This window comes from Schistocerca americana, chromosome 3, assembly GCF_021461395.2.
Source record: "Schistocerca americana isolate TAMUIC-IGC-003095 chromosome 3, iqSchAmer2.1, whole genome shotgun sequence".
Lineage (NCBI taxonomy): Eukaryota > Metazoa > Arthropoda > Insecta > Orthoptera > Acrididae > Schistocerca > Schistocerca americana.
The window spans coordinates 596,189,810-596,210,506 of record NC_060121.1 but is presented as its reverse complement, the minus strand read 5'-3'; the positions used below and the strand labels follow the sequence as shown (position 1 = coordinate 596,210,506).

General features: G+C 51.2%; 9 non-coding genes across 9 annotated transcripts; all 9 read right to left on the bottom strand.

Annotated features, from left to right (window-relative positions):
• Positions 1-896: 896 nt before the first annotated feature.
• On the bottom strand, positions 897-978 carry Trnas-cga. The gene has a single exon. It is a non-coding gene; the product is annotated as a tRNA-Ser (tRNA).
• A 138-nt stretch (positions 979-1,116) lies between these two features.
• Positions 1,117-1,189, bottom strand: Trnak-uuu. The gene has a single exon. It is a non-coding gene; the product is annotated as a tRNA-Lys (tRNA).
• Positions 1,190-1,543: 354 nt separating this feature from the next.
• Trnas-aga lies at positions 1,544-1,625 on the bottom strand. Its single transcript has one exon. It is a non-coding gene; the product is annotated as a tRNA-Ser (tRNA).
• A 6,290-nt stretch (positions 1,626-7,915) lies between these two features.
• Positions 7,916-7,988, bottom strand: Trnak-uuu. The gene has a single exon. It is a non-coding gene; the product is annotated as a tRNA-Lys (tRNA).
• A 354-nt stretch (positions 7,989-8,342) lies between these two features.
• On the bottom strand, positions 8,343-8,424 carry Trnas-aga. The gene has a single exon. It is a non-coding gene; the product is annotated as a tRNA-Ser (tRNA).
• Positions 8,425-9,170: 746 nt separating this feature from the next.
• Trnas-cga lies at positions 9,171-9,252 on the bottom strand. Its single transcript has one exon. It is a non-coding gene; the product is annotated as a tRNA-Ser (tRNA).
• A 138-nt stretch (positions 9,253-9,390) lies between these two features.
• Positions 9,391-9,463, bottom strand: Trnak-uuu. Its single transcript has one exon. It is a non-coding gene; the product is annotated as a tRNA-Lys (tRNA).
• A 6,349-nt stretch (positions 9,464-15,812) lies between these two features.
• On the bottom strand, positions 15,813-15,894 carry Trnas-cga. Its single transcript has one exon. It is a non-coding gene; the product is annotated as a tRNA-Ser (tRNA).
• Positions 15,895-16,032: 138 nt separating this feature from the next.
• On the bottom strand, positions 16,033-16,105 carry Trnak-uuu. Its single transcript has one exon. It is a non-coding gene; the product is annotated as a tRNA-Lys (tRNA).
• Positions 16,106-20,697: the final 4,592 nt, after the last annotated feature.

The following is a 20,697-nucleotide window of genomic DNA, read 5'->3' as shown; positions in this document are numbered from 1 at the left end:
ATGACTCGATGATTTTGTCGCACAATTCTGGGTCACGCAATTTGATATAAACCGTGCTACTAACAATAGACAAATGGATACCAATGATATCGGTGGGGGGTAATTTTACGTCTTCATCAAGAAATCGTTCGACTTCGTAATACTTCGGTCGAGAGAAACTGCCATCAAACATAAACTTCAAAGTATCTTTTCGCTCTGGGTGATCCATGTTAGGTTCTAGTCGTTAACAACAAGATGTAATGCGCGCCGCAACGGCCCTCGAATCACCACGTGCCGCACCGCAAGCCGCAGCTGAGCACGTAAACAACGCTCCAGGCACGTCCGACTGGCACGACGGCCGCACCTCGACTGTATCCGACTGGGCTATCCGGTCCCTCAGCCGAGCGTTGTGGTGCATGCTGCATGGTGTGCGAGTGATTCGCGTGTCGTTATTCCTGGCTTATGGCTCCAATGGCGACTTCACCGACTTCCCGCTGACGCTAGTTTTGTGTCGTCTTAAACGATGGCCATACTTGCAAGCAGCTGCGAGATCTTAAGAAAAGAAACGCTGCACCACTGCTTTTGCCACACTCGAATGAACTGAATTGCGCTTCTTAGAAAGAAATGAATGCTCGCTGTGTCCAACACTTTCAAGCACACCTGTGTACTCACAAAGACGGCGACGACGCGACAAAATGACGGGGGCGCGTTCGTGGGCCTGCGACTGATTTCTGCAGTACTAGCGTCCTTGCGAGGTGAACCGGTAGCCACAACAGGCAGCGGCCGTCGCGAAACAGTATTCTTAAAAAATAAATTTCCGTCTTGTTGAGAATGGTGTCACAGGTTTGGATCCGCTTTCACCCACGCATGTCACATGTGTGCGAAAATTTCTGCTCGTCTTTTTACGCAAAATCGCACGCAGCCGGTAGGATTCGAACCTACACTCCCACAGGGAATCTGATTTCGAGTCAGACGCCTTAACCACTCGGCCACGACTGCCAGTAGCGCAAGACCCTCCCGACACATGCAACTGGTACCGTTTAAAGCACTGCAGTGCCAGGAAACGGCGTAGATGCATTCTTTTCCGTAGTGCTTACACCGCTACTACACGTGCGGCTACCAAAGTATTAAAATTTCCGCCCGAACAGGGACTTGAACCCTGGACCCTTAGGTTAAAAGCCTAATGCTCTACCGACTGAGCTATCCGGGCTCACATCACGTGGTCACCCCTCCCACTACGCATACTGACACATTGCCTCATGTCCTTTACTGTTGGGTAATCGTTGCGTGGAGCTGTTATTATTTAAACGTCGTCTGACTGCTGTCTATAAACTCATCACGCTAGGCTCGTAACAGGCTATCGAAGGAAGCTGACACACGATGTAAAGTCAAATTGCAGCAGTTTGTACGTCTCATATATTACAGCAGAGGAGCTACGTGTTTTGTCGACACTCACTGGACAATTGTAAAATTTACAAGCGTCTCGAATGCAGTGTTTCCCACGTATTCGCTCATTTCACGGTTCCGTTGGAGATGTTCTCCACCTCTTGACACAAAAAAGAAACGCAGTCGGTAGGACTCGAACCTACGCTCCCAGACGGAATCTGATTTCTAGTCAGACGCCTTAACCACTCGGCCACGACTGCCGGTCGGAAAGGCGTGGTCTCGACAAGTGCAACTGGTCCTTTGCAAGCAATCCGATGGCAGAACACGATATGGCCTCACTCGTTTCTGTAGCGCTTTCGTTGCCAGCACATTGGCCGTTACGACAGTGTATTAATTTTCGCCTGGACGGGGGCTTGAACCCGGGACCCTTTGGTTGAAGGTTCAGCGCTCTACCGACTGGGCTATCCGGTCCCTCAGCCGAGCGTTGTGGTGCATGCTGCATGGTGTGCGAGTGATTCGCGTGTCGTTATTCCTGGCTTATGGCTCCAATGGCGACTTCACCGACTTCCCACTGACGCACCGCTGACGCTAGTTTTGTGTCGTCTGAAACGATGGCCATACTTGCAAGCAGCTGCGAGATCTTAAGAAAAGAAACGCTGCACCACTGCTTTTGCCACACTCGAATGAACTGAATTGCGCTTCTTAGAAAGAAATGAATGCTCGCTGTGTCCAACACTTTCAAGCACACCTGTGTACTCATAAAGACGGCGACGACGCGACAAAATGACGGGGGCGCGTTCGTGGGCCTGCGACTGATTTCTGCAGTACTAGCGTCCTTGCGAGGTGAACCGGTAGCCACAACAGGCAGCGGCCGTCGCGAAACAGTATTCTTAAAAAATAAATTTCCGTCTTGTTGAGAATGGTGTCACTGGTTTGGATCCGCTTTCACCCACGCATGTCACATGTGTGCGAAAATTTCTGCTCGTCTTTTTACGCAAAATCGCACGCAGCCGGTAGGATTCGAACCTACGCTCCCACAGGGAATCTGATTTCGAGTCAGACGCCTTAACCACTTTTTTTTTTTCATTTTTTTTTTGAATGCTCTACGACTTTTTTTTTATTTTTATTTTTTTTATTTTTTTACCAACTTTCTTTTTAAGAAGCCTTAACCACTTTTTTTTATTTTTTATTTTTTTTTTTATTTTTTTTATTTTTTTATTTTTATACATTACAACATGAAAATGAAGAAGCCCCTCCTGGGCCAAAATCATATAGTTCCCTTCCGGAACGCATGTCCGCTGGGGACAGTAGGGAGATAGACTTTCCGGCCTTCCGAACGCTAGGCCGTCTTCTCGATGCTAATTTATAACCGGTGAATTCGGAGAAGTTTTTTTTTATTTTTATTTTTTTTTTTTTTTTTATTGATGCATGGATTCTTCGTGTATCGTTACACAATTGTTACCTGTGTAGATACCAGCATCGCCATACAGCGATATATAGACTAACTGCTCATGCCTATCGTCAACGGTTCGCCAGAAAGTCGTCAAACACCTTCATAAGAAAATGGGCATAATGTTTGCGGTATGTCTGTGTTCGCTTCAGTATCCAGTGTTGGGTCTCCAAGAATGATCTGTACTCGCCCACGTCATGCTCCGACGTGCTGAGTAGGTAGTACACAGTTATCCCCATTAACCAATGTACTGCGTGTCTCTTCGTTCGCGGGTACGGGTTATCATCAGGGCAGAGTAGGGACATCATTGAAATGGCGTGCGGCGCCGTGCGTTGGATGAAGGCCAATAGGCGACAAAGCAGTTGGCACACGTCCTTTGCAGCCCCGCAAACTAGCCGGTGGAGGTCCGTATCGTGCAGTTGGCACGTCGGGCAAAGCGGCGATGCCGCGAGATGAATCTGGTTCAGACGTGACTGCGTCGGATATTTACGATTCACGTAATAGTACCATGTAGCCCGCGCCGCCGTCGGTAAGTTAGGGGGGTGGATATTGCACCAGACCGCAGTCCAGTCGTACCGAGGATATTTGCTTTCGACCACGTTCCGGCGCTGTCGCATCATGAGGGTGCCGTACACACTGCGGACTGCGGGCAGGTCGTCAATAGACAGCATCTTCCGCAGGTAACTGTAGTCCAGCAGAAAAGTCCGGCAGTGGCACAAGGCCGTTGGGATGTGGTGAATATCGATCGGCGGGTCCAGGTTGGAGGGCACGATTTCCGGCAGGAGGAAGGAGATCAGACGGTTATGGTCGCGTTTCCAATGCCATAGCGTCAGTCGCACGAACAACGCCAAGGCCTTGACGTAGACATTGATGAGTCCGAGGCCGCCAGCTATCAGCGGGAGAGTGAGCGTCGCGTGACTTACTTTAAAGAGATGTCCGTGGTTCACGTAATGGCCGAAGACTGCCTGGAGTCTGTCCGCTGTCGCCCGCGGCATGGGAAATATTCGCGCTATATATATAATCTTCGACACCAGGTAGGCGTTAACGAATTCGACCTTCTGCAGCGCATCGAGGGACCGTAAGGTGTGTAGTCGGATACTGGCGCGGATATTGTGCAAGAGGCGTTTGTAGTTGAGAGCGATCGTGCGGCGCATATTCTTAGTGTACGTTACTCCCAAACATTTCATCTCTGTAAGCACCTTAATGCGGGTTTCTGGTTGCGCGGGTAACCCGCGTCCAATGTGCATAATTCCCGATTTCCGCCTGTTGAGCTGTGCACCAGCCGCTTTGCCGTATCTCTCAATCAGAGCTATTGCCATATCAACCTCTGCGTTCGAACGTACTAAGATGACGACATCATCCGCGTAAGCCCGGTACACAAATTTATCTTCTCGCATAGTGACGCCCCGTAGCGTTGTGTGGAGTTGAACCAACAGCGGCTCAATCGCGAGGGCAAGCAAGCTCATGGAGAGGGGACACCCCTGTCTGACAGAGCAGTGTATCTGTACGGGTCCTGCTAAAAGTCCGTTTACTAAGATCATTGACTCTGATCCATGAAGAAGCCGCAAGACAGACGCAATGAGCCGTTGTGGAACACTCATCGCCGTCATCGTTTCGCGGAGAAAGTCATGGCCGACTGCATCAAAGGCTTTTTCTAAGTCGACCGCAAGCATGGCACCTTGCATTCTACACGCATCTGCGATGGCTATCAGATCACGGTAGTCACACAACGCCATATGAATAGCGCGATTGTCACCGACTCCAGTCTGGTCTTTTCCCGTTAACAGTGTAAGGGCCGGTCGGAAGCGAAGGGCCAGGAGTCGTGCAAAAAGTTTGTAATCACTGTTAAGCAGTGTTATCGGCCGGAATTGATGCACAGAGTATCCGGAAGATGTCTTCGGGACTGGAATGATTAGTCCCTGCGTAAATTCGCGAGGGACTGCCACCTCAGGATTGAGGAGCTCCTGGCACATCTGTCTCAACATCGGCGTGAGGATACTTTGAAATTCTCTATAGAATTCTATAGGCAGTCCATCGGGCCCAGGGGCTTTATTCTTGCGACCCTTGGCCAAGGCCGTCGCCACTTCCTCTTCCGTCACATCTTCCTGCAGCGCATCAACAGTGGCGCGATCGAGTCGGCGCGGCAGGGCCGTGAGTATGTCATTAAGTGCCTCTCGATCTGGCGTCTTCTGCGAGTACAGACTGGCATAGTACTCCACGAACCCTTTTTTGATCTCGGCCTGTGTGGTTAACCGCCGGCCGTCCACCGTCCGAAGTGCCGTGATGAGTTTGCGTGTATACTGCCGCTTTTCCCCTACCACGTGGTGCAATGAGGGTCGTTCGTGCGCGACCTCATATCCCAGTCGTGCTCGAATGACGGTTCCATCCATCTTGTGGCGCATGAGATGCAACAGTTTGGCTTTGACGCGGTTGATTTCCACAAGACTAACCGGTCGTTGTGCGGGACGGTTGTACATGTCACGGAGAACACTAAAGTAAAATTCCACCGTCGCATTGTACCATTGCATCCTCTCGCGGGAGTAGTTCATTAGTGTCCTCCTCAAGGCCGGTTTGGCGCAATGTAGCCACCAGAGGAGCACCGACTGATAGGCGTGTGTGCGACGTAAGCAGTTCGTCCAGGTTTCGGTGACTTGTACACGGCAATCACGATCCTGCAGAACAGCGACATTCAATTTCCACAATCCTCTGCCGCGATAGGTTGCCTGGCGCGCCAGAGTGATGGTGCAGATATACGCCAAATGATCTGAAAAGATCGTCGGCCAGAGTTCCGACTGCTGAAGACTGAGACGAAGCCCGCGCGACGTATATATGCGGTCCAGGCGGCTCGCTGACGTAGCCGTGAAGTACGTGAACCCCGGCGCGTCTCCATGAAGGCAGGTCCATGTGTCCAGCAAGGCCATGTCACGTATAATGGCAGAGAGCTCCGGGCATGTGTTGTAGTTCGGCGTCTGGTCGCGGGGTGACAGCACGCAGTTGAAGTCACCTCCGAAAACGACGTGATCATACCTGCCCGCGAACAGGGGCATTATGTCAGTCCTATAGAATTCCGAGCGGGCGCCTCTATTACTTGAGCCAGATGGAGCGTAGACATTAATGATGCGGACGCCAGCGAGCGTAAGCGCTGTACCTCTCGCCGAAGGTAGAAAAGCGACGTCCGTAACTTCGAGACCCTCTTTGGTTAAAATGGCAGTGCCCAATTCGTGTGCGGTACCAGGATGGACATGAGCGGTATAGGTGCGCAAGGACTGGAGATCCGACTCCCTGACCTCCTGTAACAGGGCGATATCGACTTCCGCCGCTCGTAACATGTCACTGAGAAGCTGCAGTTTACGAGCACTGCTGATTTTATTAATGTTGATTGTCGCTATGCGATACGCCTGTTGAGGGTTCATTGGACACATCGCCGCGGCACCTTCTGCTTTTAGGTTCGCTGTGCTTTCTCCGAGCCGTCGATCGGCTCACTTGATCCTGGTCGGAATGCGTTACCCATGGCACCATGGGTGTCGTCCACGGCCAGTGGTTTATCCGTCGGTCCGGAATCCTGAGCGTCAATCTCAACATCATCAGCCCAATTTACTTCATTATGCACAGGGGCGGGGCGGAGCAAGTTCGGAAGGTTGGGATCCGGCTCATCACATGGTTCAAGGGGTCGCGTCGTACTCACATCCATAGGGGTCGCACTGCAGGCGTCAACGCCACCGCGACCAGGGGGGCTGGCCTCTCGCTGCGTAGGGGCCTGGTCTGTTGCAGAACACGTCGCCGGAGTGCCGCGCTGCGTTTGCGCAATCCGTGTGGCTTTTTCACGATATGGGCGAGTTGCTTCGCCAGCATCTGGGGGAGCGATACGTTGTTTCTTGCGCTTCTTTTGTTGGTGCCGAGAAGTATGGGCTTCCTCCGCGTCTGAAGGTTGAGACTGTCCCGCACTAGGTGTTTCGGAGTCCGCTCCCGTCTCGGGCGTCACGTCAGAGACCACGTCCATCACTTCCGTCCGCGGAGGGTCCACATGCGCGGAGACATCCGGACTGGGGGCGTCTGAAGCCGGCCGCACAGAGTGGTCGACCACCGGGGCATCCTGCAGCATGGCCTGCTCCTGTGATGCAGCGGGAGGATCGGTAACAGCGGGGAATGGCACCGCAGCTCCTCGCGCAGCCGCGACATACGTAAGTGGCATAGCTTGGGACCGCTGCGGATCGAGGTTCTCGCCCACAGGCAATTGTGCAATTCGTCGTTGTAGACAGTCCGATCGTACGTGACCTTCTTTGCCACAACCAGAGCATGTACGAGGTTGTCCATCATACATGACGATCGCTCTGCAGCCACAAATGTATACGTAGGAGGGGATATGTTTCTGAAGGTCGATTCTCACTTGACGGACACCATTAAGAACAGGGTACGTCTCAAAGCTCAACCACTTCTCCTCTGTGTGGGCGAGGACCGTCCCATAATTTTGCAGGGCCGAAGTTACTTGGTGGGCAGTCACCTCAAATGGTAGTTCAAAGACACGTACCGTTCTGATTCCAATGCCCGCTGGTTCCACAAGGACTGTCCCTACATTGCCATCGGAGTGAAGGAACTTATAAGAGCCTCCCGACGTCCGAATCAGTCGGTCACAGCAATCGTCATTGATAAGTTTCACATACACAACACTTGCCACTATCGAAAGATGAATACCAAATAGTTCGTTTGGATCTAATTTTACTACCTCTCTCAAAAAACGTTCAACTTCAAGCGCTTTGGGTCGGGCAAAGCGGTTCTCAAACGTGAACTTGACTGTCGACTTTCGTATAGTATGAGCCATGTGAACGTTGCCTGTACGATGGACGCTGCGCCGCTATCACAACACTCACCGCCTCTGCTAAGCTGCTGGTCGCGGCTGGGACGTAAACAGCACGTCCGCGCCGCACGGCTTCTCAAGCCCGACTGCCACTCGGCCACGACTGCCAGTAGCGCAAGACCCTCCCGACACATGCAACTGGTACCGTTTAAAGCACTGCAGTGCCAGGAAACGGCGTAGATGCATTCTTTTCCGTAGTGCTTACACCGCTACTACACGTGCGGCTACCAAAGTATTAAAATTTCCGCCCGAACAGGGACTTGAACCCTGGACCCTTAGGTTAAAAGCCTAATGCTCTACCGACTAAGCTATCCGGGCTCACATCACGTGGTCACCCCTCCCACTACGCATACTGACACATTGCCTCATGTCCTTTACTGTTGGGTAATCGTTGCGTGGAGCTGTTATTATTTAAACGTCGTCTGACTGCTGTCTATAAACTCATCACGCTAGGCTCGTAACAGGCTATCGAAGGAAGCTGACACACGATGTAAAGTCAAATTGCAGCAGTTTGTACGTCTCATATATTACAGCAGAGGAGCTACGTGTTTTGTCGACACTCACTGGACAATTGTAAAATTTACAAGCGTCTCGAATGCAGTGTTTCCCACGTATTCGCTCATTTCACGGTTCCGTTGGAGATGTTCTCCACCTCTTGACACAAAAAAGAAACGCAGTCGGTAGGACTCGAACCTACGCTCCCAGAGGGAATCTGATTTCTAGTCAGACGCCTTAACCACTCGGCCACGACTGCCGGTCGGAGAGGCGTGGTCTCGACAAGTGCAACTGCTGCTTTGCAAGCAATCCGATGGCAGAACACGATATGGCCTCACTCGTTTCTGTAGCGCTTTCGTTGCCAGCACATTTGGCCGTTACGACAGTGTATTAATTTTCGCCTGGACGGGGGCTTGAACCCGGGACCCTTTGGTTGAAGGTTCAGCGCTCTACCGACTGGGCTATCCGGTCCCTCAGCCGAGCGTTGTGGTGCATGCTGCATGGTGTGCGAGTGATTCGCGTGTCGTTATTCCTGGCTTATGGCTCCAATGGCGACATCACCGACTCCCCACTGACGCACCGCTGACGCTAGTTTTGTGTCGTCTGAAACGATGGCCATACTTGCAAGCAGCTGCGATATCTTAAGAAAAGAAACGCTGCACCACTGCTTTTGCCACACTCGAATGAACTGAATTGCGCTTCTTAGAAAGAAATGAATGCTCGCTGTGTCCAACACTTTCAAGCACACCTGTGTACTCACAAAGACGGCGACGACGCGACAAAATGACGGTGGCGCGTTCGTGGGCCTGCGACTGATTTCTGCAGTACTAGCGTCCTTGCGAGGTGAACCGGTAGCCACAACAGGCAGCGGCCGTCGCGAAACAGTATTCTTAAAAAATAAATTTCCGTCTTGTTGAGAATGGTGTCACAGGTTTGGATCCGCTTTCACCCACGCATGTCACATGTGTGCGAAAATTTCTGCTCGTTTTTTTACGCAAAATCGCACGCAGCCGGTAGGATTCGAACCTACACTCCCACAGGGAATCCGATTTCGAGTCAGACGCCTTAACCACTCGGCCACGACTGCCAGTAGCGCAAGACCCTCCCGACACATGCAACTGGTACCGTTTAAAGCACTGCAGTGCCAGGAAACGGCGTAGATGCATTCTTTTCCGTAGTGCTTACACCGCTACTACACGTGCGGCTACCAAAGTATTAAAATTTCCGCCCGAACAGGGACTTGAACCCTGGACCCTTAGGTTAAAAGCCTAATGCTCTACCGACTGAGCTATCCGGGCTCACATCACGTGGTCACCCCTCCCACTACGCATACTGACACATTGCCTCATGTCCTTTACTGTTGGGTAATCGTTGCGTGGAGCTGTTATTATTTAAACGTCGTCTGACTGCTGTCTATAAACTCATCACGCTAGGCTCGTAACAGGCTATCGAAGGAAGCTGACACACGATGTAAAGTCAAATTGCAGCAGTTTGTACGTCTCATATATTACAGCAGAGGAGCTACGTGTTTTGTCGACACTCACTGGACAATTGTAAAATTTACAAGCGTCTCGAATGCAGTGTTTCCCACGTATTCGCTCATTTCACGGTTCCGTTGGAGATGTTCTCCACCTCTTGACACAAAAAAGAAACGCAGTCGGTAGGACTCGAACCTACGCTCCCAGAGGGAATCTGATTTCTAGTCAGACGCCTTAACCACTTTTTTTTTTTTTTTTTTTTTTTTTTTTTTTTTTATTTATTTGGATTTGAAAGCAGGTCTCCTGCCCACGGTTTTTTTTTTTTAAATGTGCGATCAGTCACCGTTAACCAATCCTGGAAAACTAAGACAGAATGAAGACGCCATCGAAGATATGAGACATAAAGAGCATGAAAAGAAAGCTACCACGTCGTAGTGAGGCTTCCCAGCGACTGCGCCCACTGATAAGATTGTTCAATATATGGTCGTTTGCAGGTCGTTCTGACCTCATCTGCCACTGCCTGGAACATTCCAGCTACACGGCGGGCTGTGAAAGGCACTCCATAGGTAGTTTGCGAAGCACTGTCGATATCTGGTATGCCCGGAAATAGCATGATGTCTTTCTTGCAAATAGAGCCAGAAGTCAAGGAAATCCTTGTGTCCGTCACGACAGAGGTAATGGACGGCATGTCCACGTATCCAGGTGACAGAGTTGGTTCGAGTCTTGGGGTAAAATGTCTCATCCGGAAACAATAACGTGCGTGCAGATATATGCTCCGGCCTAACTCGCAAGAGATAAGCTAGCATCTGCCGCACTAGGTGCCAAACCGGTTCCGCCTCTCCACAGCTGAGGCGGTGCTCGTCAGAATCTACTGTATTACAACCCACACAATTGGGAGATTCTGTCATGTGGATATTGTAGAGACGTTCTTGCGTCACGAGCTTCCCATTAACGACGACGTACCATTGAGAAACAACATCGGAATCAAGCATGGCATCGTGTACAGTCTTCCACACCACGCGCCACCGTACGTCAGGATATTTTAGTTCGACCACATTTAGGGGGCGGCGTTGCAGCATGTCATGATATAGGCGTCGAGTTGTGGCCATTTGTGGTGTCGTGAGCGCGACACTGCAATAACTTTGTTCTAAATAGAAACGTCCTATATAAAAGAGGGGCGCTGGGATGTCCTGTAGTGGCACCGGCGCTCTTAGTGAAGCAGGACGTAGCGCCGTCAGAAGCAGACTCGTGAGGCTCGTAGGACAACGGCGCAGCAGACTTAAATGTGAGCTAACATAGAGGGCAATGGCCCTATCATGGACGTTAACTAGGCCGAGACCACCTTTTTCCTTGGGGAGGGTAAGAGATACGTATCTGATCTTCAGTAACATACCAGTAGTGACGAAGTATCCCAGCGCTGCCATAATGCTACGAGCCAAGGGCTTCGGAATGGGTAGCGTTTGGGCGACATGCGGTATGCGGGACGCAAGGTATACATTGGTATAATACGCCCGCTGAACGATGTTGAGGGATCGCAAGCGCTGATTTGCAATTCCGGCCCTAATTTGGTTAAGAAGGCGTCGATAATTGAGCGTCGTCGCGCGTCGCATGTCGTTCATGAAATCTAAGCCCAAGCAGCGTACAGTATCACTGAAGCGTAAGGGGGCAATGTGTTCCTGCGGTAGCCCAATCCCGATGCTCAAGGCGACGGACTTGTCAACGTTGATTTGGCTACCAGAAGCTGTACCGTAGGTTGCAATCCAGTCCAAAGCCGCGGCCATATCGTCAGCTCCTCGTATGACGATCAGCAAATCATCCGCATATGCGGTGCAGCGATAGATGGAGCCGCCGAACTGTATCCCAGTGAGCCTGTCTCGGAGACCACACAACAAGGGTTCTAAGGCCAATGCAAATAACAATGTTGATAATGGACATCCCTGTCGTACTGATCGGCGGATCGGCATGGGTGCCGTCAGTCTTCCATTGACAAGAACTCGAGAAGTTGCACCATGTAGTAGGCGTGTCAATACTGTGATAAAGGGGTCGGGGTATTCCATGCGCCGTAGAACGGCCGTGAGGAAAGTGTGGCCCACACGGTCAAAAGCCTGGCTAAAGTCGATAGACGCGAGGGCTGCCGGCAAACGTCTCACCCGTGCAAGGGAGATGAGATCTCTGTAACGACATAACGCAGTTCTGATGTTGTTGGGTCCCCCCAAGGACGTCTGATCGCCGGACAAGACGTGCAGTAGTGTGCCGCGAATACGTTCTGAGAGCAGCCTCGAAAAGATCTTGCAGTCGCTGTTCAATAACGTTAAGGGACGATAGTCGCGGACATGATTCCGTCCCTTCGGCTTATGGATGGGGACAATCAGACCTTCCAAGAATGGTGCAGGCAATGTTATATCCGGGGACATCAATTCCTGGCAAATTTCAATCAAACACGGTAGCAACAGTTGCGTAAAGGCTCGATAGAACTCTAATGGTAACCCATCGATTCCTGGTGATTTATGGGGAGCACCTTTACCAATGGCGTCGAGCACTTCCTCTTCTGTCACTTCTCCCAGTAAATTCGGTACCATGTCTGGTGGAACTGTACCGTGGACATGTGCTGAAACGGTGTCTACCGTCGCCATATCAGGGAGCACTGCTGAATAAAGTTGAGCGTAATGCCCATAGAAGGCTTTTGCTATATCTGCTTGTTCTACCACATGTCGACCGTCGTCGGTTATCATGTCGGTTACCAGTGCCCTGCGGCGCCTCCTGCGTTCTATGAGCACGTGGTGCATAGATGGCCTTTCTGATTGTATCATGTCTGGAGCACGCGACCGTATAACAGCGCCTTGTAAATGATGGCGTGCTAAGGAGACGAGCTGCGCTTTCGCGCGATTGACTGTGATCTGCCTGTCAGGTGAGGGCTCCATAGCAAGACATTCCCGTAGGACGGTGTAGTAAAAGTTTTCCGTGCTCCTCCTCCATGCCGCTGCTTCCCGGCCGTAAGCCATGAAGGTGCGTCTAAGAGCAGGCTTGGCACATTCAATCCACCAACTGAGGGTCGATCGGTACCGACCACGACGCCGTAAGGACGCGTTCCACGACTCTTCGACAGCACCTTTACATGCCGGCTCGTCCAGATGGGCGACGTTCAGTTTCCAGGGGGGCCTACTGCGCCACACACGTGCAGGTTTGAGGGCAATGGTGCAAATATAGGCTGTGTGGTCGGTGAATGCAGTGGGCCAGAGCTCTGCTCCTCTCGTGGCCGTCGAAAGGGTGCTTGTGACGTAAATCCTGTCCAACCGACTTGATGAATGGCTTGTATAATGGGTGTAACCAGGAGCTGGGCCATGGATGTGGCGCCACGTGTCAATCAGGTGGAGGTCACGCACTAGCATTTCCAATTCCGCACACGGGACGGGATGTGGCTGCTGATCAGATGGAGATAATGTACAGTTAAAATCTCCTCCGATCACCATATCGTCTATGTGGCCCATAAATAGACGCGTAATATCTTCCGAACAAAAGCGGGCCCGATCTCTCCGTCTCCCTGATCCTGAAGGGGCATATACATTGATGAGTCGTACACCGTTGACAGTTACTGCCATGGCTCTTGCACTCGGTAAGTACAGTACGTCCGTAGCCGCCAAACCGTCCCGGAACAGAATAGCCACACCACAATCGGTAGTAGAGGCGTGGGAGGTGTGGGCGGTATATCCGTAGAAGTCAGGGAAACTAGCGACACATACTTCCTGTAAGAGGGCCACGTCGATGTCCGCCGCATCAAGCATGCGTTGTAGCATTGTCAGTTTGTGTGGTGCCCTTATCGCGTTGATATTGATTGTGGCAAGGCGAAAGGTGTGCTGCCTAGCCTCTGCACCTAGGGTAGACGCCATGGCAATAAAAGCTAACCGCAAGAGATGCCGGACCCACCAAACCCGTTACAAATTATGAGTCGTTCACGCTAGTAGTGGCATCCCCAATGCCGCCCCCTCCGCTGTCACCCGTGCCCTCTTCAGGATGTTCCTCAACATCGTCCGACCACAGTGGGTGCAACACGATGCTGTGTGGCTGATCGGCACCTAAATCTCTCTCACGTACGTCGTCTTTGGTAGAGGTAGACGGATCGCCATCCATCGACGCGACCTGCCGCGTTTGTGGTGCAAGAAGTAACTGGGCACTCGTAGTATGGGCAAGTGAACCGTCTACACCACTTAGATCCTCAGCAGGCGCAGCATCCATGCTGTCTGATGAGATGTCACCTTCTTGACCGGCCGTGTGTAGGAGGCAATCGTCAGAAGGGGTCCGCCGACGTCGCTTGCGTCGTCGGGGCGAACGTTGCTTTCGAACGTGGACATCGGTATCCGAATGTGGGAGGCAATCCAGCGTCGTATCACCTTCCGCTAGGAAAGCCGCGGTCGGGACAATGTTCGCGTCCACGTCCATCGCGTTCTGAATGTTATGTTGCGTCTGGAGTCCGAGGGACTGTTGCTGCTGTTGTGGCTGTGGAGGGGGCGACATATGGGTTGGCACCGAGGGTCCTTCCTTTTCCTCCCGTGGTACTTCTGGCGTCGATGGATGTGTCTGATCGCCCGTTTCGTTCTCAACTATGGTGCGCATCGTCGTCTGAGCGTACGTGAGGGGCAGGATTGTCGTCCCCGTCGGGGAAACGGAGTCTCCCACTGGTGTCTGCGTAATTCTACGTTGTAAGCAGCTCGATCGAACATGGCCTTCCTGCCCACATCCGGAACAGGTACGCGGTTGACCGTCGTACATGATGATTGCACGACAGCCACCGATGTTCAAATAGGACGGCACATGTTTCTTGAGCTCAAGTTTAATTTGGCGCACACCATTGTAGACCTTATACGTCGAGAAAGTTTGCCACTTTTCTGCAACGTGGCTGATAACATTGCCATATGGTCGGAAGGCGTCTTTGACAACTTCCTCTGGGACCTCGAAGGGGAGCTCAAAAACTCTTACAGTCCTTAGGCCCATGCCTGCATGATCCACCGTCACTGCACCGATATGCCCGTCAGAATGTTTGAATCGGAGAGAGTTCGAGTATTTAGAAACCACTGTCGCGCAGACCTCTGCACTGGTCATTTTAACATAAACCACGCTCGCCGTTATAGAAAAATGTATTCCGACGACAGTCGCCGGGTCTAAACGTAGATCGTCGCGTATGAACTGTTCTACTTCATAGGCTCGAGGACGCGCGTGATCTGGTTGGAAAGTAATCTTGATCGTATCGTGGCGCCATGTGTGTGCCATAATCGGACTGAACTTGGAACAAATACACTCGCGCCGCGAGAAGGTAAACACAAGCAAGCGCTCACGGTCGCGCACGGCGAGGCGCAGCGGACGTCCTCGCCCCACCGCAGCCGAAAGCAGACTGTAGCGCTTTCGTTGCACCACTCGGCCACGACTGCCGGTCGGAGAGGCGTGGTCTCGACAAGTGCAACTGCCCCTTTGCAAGCAATCCGATGGCAGAACACGATATGGCCTCACTCGTTTCTGTAGCGCTTTCGTTGCCAGCACATTTGGCCGTTACGACAGTGTATTAATTTTCGCCTGGACGGGGGCTTGAACCCGGGACCCTTTGGTTGAAGGTTCAGCGCTCTACCGACTGGGCTATCCGGTCCCTCAGCCGAGCGTTGTGGTGCATGCTGCATGGTGTGCGAGTGATTCGCGTGTCGTTATTCCTGGCTTATGGCTCCAATGGCGACTTCACCGACTTCCCACTGACGCACCGCTGACGCTAGTTTTGTGTCGTCTTAAACGATGGCCATACTTGCAGGCAGCTGCGAGATCTTAAGAAAAGAAACGCTGCACCACTGCTTTTGCCACACTCGAATGAACTGAATTGCGCTTCTTAGAAAGAAATGAATGCTCGCTGTGTCCAACACTTTCAAGCACACCTGTGTACTCACAAAGACGGCGACGACGCGACAAAATGACGGGGGCGCGTTCGTGGGCCTGCGACTGATTTCTGCAGTACTAGCGTCCTTGCGAGGTGAACCGGTAGCCACAACAGGCAGCAGCCGTCGCGAAACAGTATTCTTAAAAAATATATTTCCGTCTTGTTGAGAATGGTGTCACTGGTTTGGATCCGCTTTCACCCACGCATGTCACATGTGTGCGAAAATTCCTGCTCGTTTTTTTACGCAAAATCGCACGTAGCCGGTAGGATTCGAACCTACGCTCCCACAGTGAATCTGATTTCGAGGCAGACGCCTTAACCACTCGGCCACGACTGCCAGTAGCGCAGGACCCTCCCGACACATGCAACTGGTACCGTTTAAAGCACTGCAGTGCCAGGAAACGGCGTAGATGCATTCTTTTCCGTAGTGCTTACACCGCTACTACACGTGCGGCTACCAAAGTATTAAAATTCCCGCCCGAACAGGGACTTGAACCCTGGACCCTTAGGTTAAAAGCCTAATGCTCTACCGACTGAGCTATCCGGGCTCACATCACGTGATCACCCCTCCCACTACGCATACTGACACATTGCCTCATGTCCTTTACTGTTGGGTAATCGTTGCGTGGAGCTGTTATTATTTAAACGTCGTCTGACTGCTGTCTATAAACTCATCACGCTAGGCTCGTAACAGGCTATCGAAGATAGCTGACACACGATGTAAAGTCAAATTGCAGCAGATTGTACGTCTCATATATTACAGCAGAGGAGCTACGTGTTTTGTCGACACTCACTGGACAATTGTAAAATTTACAAGCGTCTCGAATGCAGTGTTTCCCACGTATTCGCTCATTTCACGGTTCCGTTGGAGATGTTCTCCACCTCTTGACACAAAAAAGAAACGCAGTCGGTAGGACTCGAACCTACGCTCCCAGAGGGAATCTGATTTCTAGTCAGACGCCTTAACCACTTTTTTTTTCCGGTACCGGGAATCGAACCCGGGCCTCCTGGGTGAAAGCCAGGTATCCTAGCCACTTTTTTTTTTTTTTTTTTAAATTATCGCTGGATTCAGAGTCCAGAGTGCTAACCGTTACACCATTTTTTTTTTTTTTTTTGGTTGTTCTTGTGCGCCCTAAAGTTCCACGAAAACTTCAGTCCTGGTGTAGAGGAGAGACATACATAAAGGCGGCAAATCCAGAAACAGTATAAAAGAAAATGGCTCACACAGGTGACCTTAGCCAACACCCTCTCTTTCAAATGTCAGGCTAAGCATATTTGCAAAATCATCACGGAGGCCTGACAATCGCAAGCGGTGCCAGTAAGCAGTAAGCATGTACTGCCGAAACGCTAGGTGTCCATCCTCTTCATGACAACTGTTGACAAAGTGTACGAAATGTCCAATCAACCACATGACTGTATTGAGCTTCGTTCGCGGAAAAATGGAAGGATCGGGCCGGACGATGATGTCAATAGTATAAGCGGCTTCAGCAGACCTAGTGACAAAAGCTAGTTGTTTCCTGAGCCAACGCCAATTAGCAAGGTGCCCACAGCAGGTGAATTGATGTTCAAGGGTATCCAGGAGACCACACCGAGTACAGGTGTCCGTGTCAGAAAGACCAATACGGTGCAGTCGTACATTGGTGGGAACCAAATTATTTATTACCCTATACCACGTGGACGCCACGACCATAGAGTGGATCGGCAGACTAACATTCTTCCAGACGTTCCTCCAGGACACAGATGGAGACGCCAGTTCTATTGGATTGGGACTGGCCAGCCCCTCCCAGCGGGCAATCAAGCCCTTGGTCGTTGGCACCAGTCGCCGCAAGAAGACGTCACCGAGGTAACTCACCGCAATGTAAAATTCCCGAATGTGTTTCAACTTAAAATTTAGGCGTCCGACATCGACAGGTGGAGCAAGGCTCGCCGGACGCACAACAGTAAAAAGCCTGGATGTAATCGAAGTCACTTCTTGCGTAACAATTAGAGTCGTTCGGCGGACGTACAAAGCAGACGCCTTGCGAGTAATGTCAGAGAGGCCCAAGCCTCCGGAGATACGCGGTTTCGTCATTACCTCGTAACGTAACTTGAATAGATGGCCCTTCCATATAAACCTGCTAGACAATTGGCGCAACCTTTTCGCCACCATCATGGGAAGTGGGAACAGCTGAGCAACATAAAAAGCTTTACATAGAACGTAGGTGTCTAAAATTCTGACTTTTTGCAAAATGGTAGCAGAGCGCTGCTCATGGACCATCAGAGCCCCCTGTATCTTCTCGGTGACAGATTTCCAATTGAGAGCCGCCATTTTTAGAGGACACCGATCAATGATAATCCCCAAGGACGTATGGCGATCGACAAAAGTGGCCCAAGGGACGTCAGCATCGCGAAATCCTCGAATATCAAGGAACTTACATTTACCCTGATTGAGACGCGCTCCAGAGACACGACAGTATGCATCAACTGCCCCTTTCAACAACGGGATATCATCACGTTGACGGAGGAGAACAACGACATCATCCGCATATGCCTTAACAGAGAGCTTCCCACCAGAGAGGGACATACCCTGAAGCTTGAGAGCAATAGTCCGAAGCAGCGGTTCCAGGGACAATACGAATAAAGACATAGAGAGCGGGCTACCCTGAGGCACTCCGCGGCGGATAGCAATGGCCGGCGTCAGCTGCCCATTGACTGACACCCGAGCTGTTATCCCCCTATACAAATTGCCAAGAACACCACGTGATGAAGCGTTAAAACCTATTGTACCTAAAACACGATCTAAAAACACATGACTGACGTGATCAAAAGCCTTATAAAAATCAAGGAAGGCAAAGGCACAATGTACGTTTGTAGCCGCCGCAACCGAGACAACATCCCGATATTCGGCTACTGGTGTCAGAATAGATCTATCATGAAAACAACATTGATGTGCACCAATCACACCCCGAAGCAGAGAAGTCAACCGGCTATTGAGCGCTCTAGCAGCTGTCTTGTAGTCAAAATTCAGCAATGTGAGCGGACGAAGATTGGCAGCAGATAAACGACCAGAGGACTTCGGAATTAAAACAATTTTCCCTACTTTAAAATCGGCAGGCACATCCATCCCCCTGACAATCTCATTTAAAATCTGCGTAAAAATGCCACCCAAAAGAGGCCAAAAACGGAGATAAAATTCTTTAGGCAGGCCGTCTGGACCCGGCGATTTACTGGACGGAGAGCGAGCAATAAAATCGAAAACATCATCTACCTGGAACTCCCGGAGAACTTCGCCGTTCGCGTCAGGCGCGATCGTCGCAGTTAGATCCCCAAAGACATCTTCCGAAAGAGACTCACCAGAATCATCGGCAGAATAGAGACTAGTGTAATACTGGTGAAGAGCACGAACCATTTCCTCCTGTGCAATAAGCTGTCGTCCACCATCCACCGTAAGAGAAGAGATGAAGGAGCGACGACGACGAGTGTGATGCCGTAGCAGGTGGTACAAGGATGTCAGTTCACCTTCAACAAGAGAGTGAGGTTTCGACTTAACTCGCAGACCATCCGTCTGTCGTCGTTTAAGGCTCAAGAGCTTCGCTTTAATACGACGAACACCATGGATCCGCAGAGGAGAGGTACCCGCCGCGTCATATAGTTCACGCAGGACAGAGTAGTAATATTCATACGTGTTCTTAAAATCACGCGCCCTTGCAGCACAGTAAAAAATCAAAGTCTGACGAATCTTGGGCTTGGCAAACGCAGTCCACCAAACCAGCAAGGAGGGGTATCGCGGGACAGAGCGAAGACATCGCTCCCACACGCCACTTATAACATCATCCATAGCACTGTCGGCAAGGTGGGAAACATGTAACATCCACTGGGAACGATAAAGTTTTGCAGGTTGGTGACTAAGATTTACAGTTGCAGTAAAAGCACAATGATCAGAAAAACTAGTAGGAATAACATCGACAGAAAGAATTTTATCACATAAAAAATCAGATAAATAGAATCTGTCGAGTCTACTGCATGAGGACGCGGTAAAAAACGTATATTTCACCAGGGTTGGATATTTGTGTTCCCAAACATCACGCAGATGCATCGTACGAACTAAGTCATGTAAATCACGGCAATAATTAAAATTGGGGGACTGGTCTTCAGGGCGTAAAACACAATTAAAATCGCCTCCGAGCAGGAGACTCCGAGGACTCTGGCGCAAAAGATAAATAAGCTCTTCTTTATAAAAGCGCGATCGAGCCACAGTGTGACCCGAACCAGAGGGGGCATACAAAACAACGAGGCGGAGATCAAAAAGACGACAACCAATCCCACGGCCAGAGTCAAGGAATTCAATGTCAGTAATAGGAATGCCCTCTCGAAAGAAAAGAGCAGTTCCTGTTGAATATTCCGGCGCGACATTAAAAACAGTTTGAAATCCAGGTAGAGAGAGATCAGAAAACAACACTTCCTGCAAAAACACTACGTCCGCACAGGCGTCGTAAATAAACTGCCGCAAAGAGGCAATGCGAACGTCGGACTCAATACGGTTAACATTTAAGGTAAGAAAGGTGTATGCTTGAACCATAGAGAGAAAAGCGAGAAAAGAAATCACCTACACCGACGCACCAGCGTCACAGTCCATAGCAGGGGAGACGGAGGCATCCGAGGGAGGGGGACTGCTACCCCGTTCCGCGGATCCCTTACGCTTCGGCTTTTTACGAACAGCATTAACGTTCGGCTGAACGCGTAACTTGCGTCGGCTGACGGGCAAGGAAACTTCAGCCGCCGGTGACGTAGGAGGGTCAAGTTCTGTATCCGACACCACCCGCGCCGGTCCACATGCGGGATCCGGGGTCGCGGGGGAAACATCCGACAAAACGGAATGGTCAACACCTACACTAGCTTCCGGCAAACATGGACTGCACGGAGGCGAAACGTGAGCAGGAAGGTCCGAGGCCGCAAAGTTGGAAGGAAGCGGAGCAGCTCCGCTGGCAGAGGTATGGGGCAGCGAAGCAGGAAGTTGTCGCGGCTCCACTTGTTGTGACATCGAAGATGGTTCGGAAGACGGCGCCAACAGGCCCGACCGACGATCCGACTCGAGAGAAGCTGCGTCGGAGGCCGGAGGGGCGCCAGCAGCCGCCACCGGAACCGCTACCTCAGGAGGGCA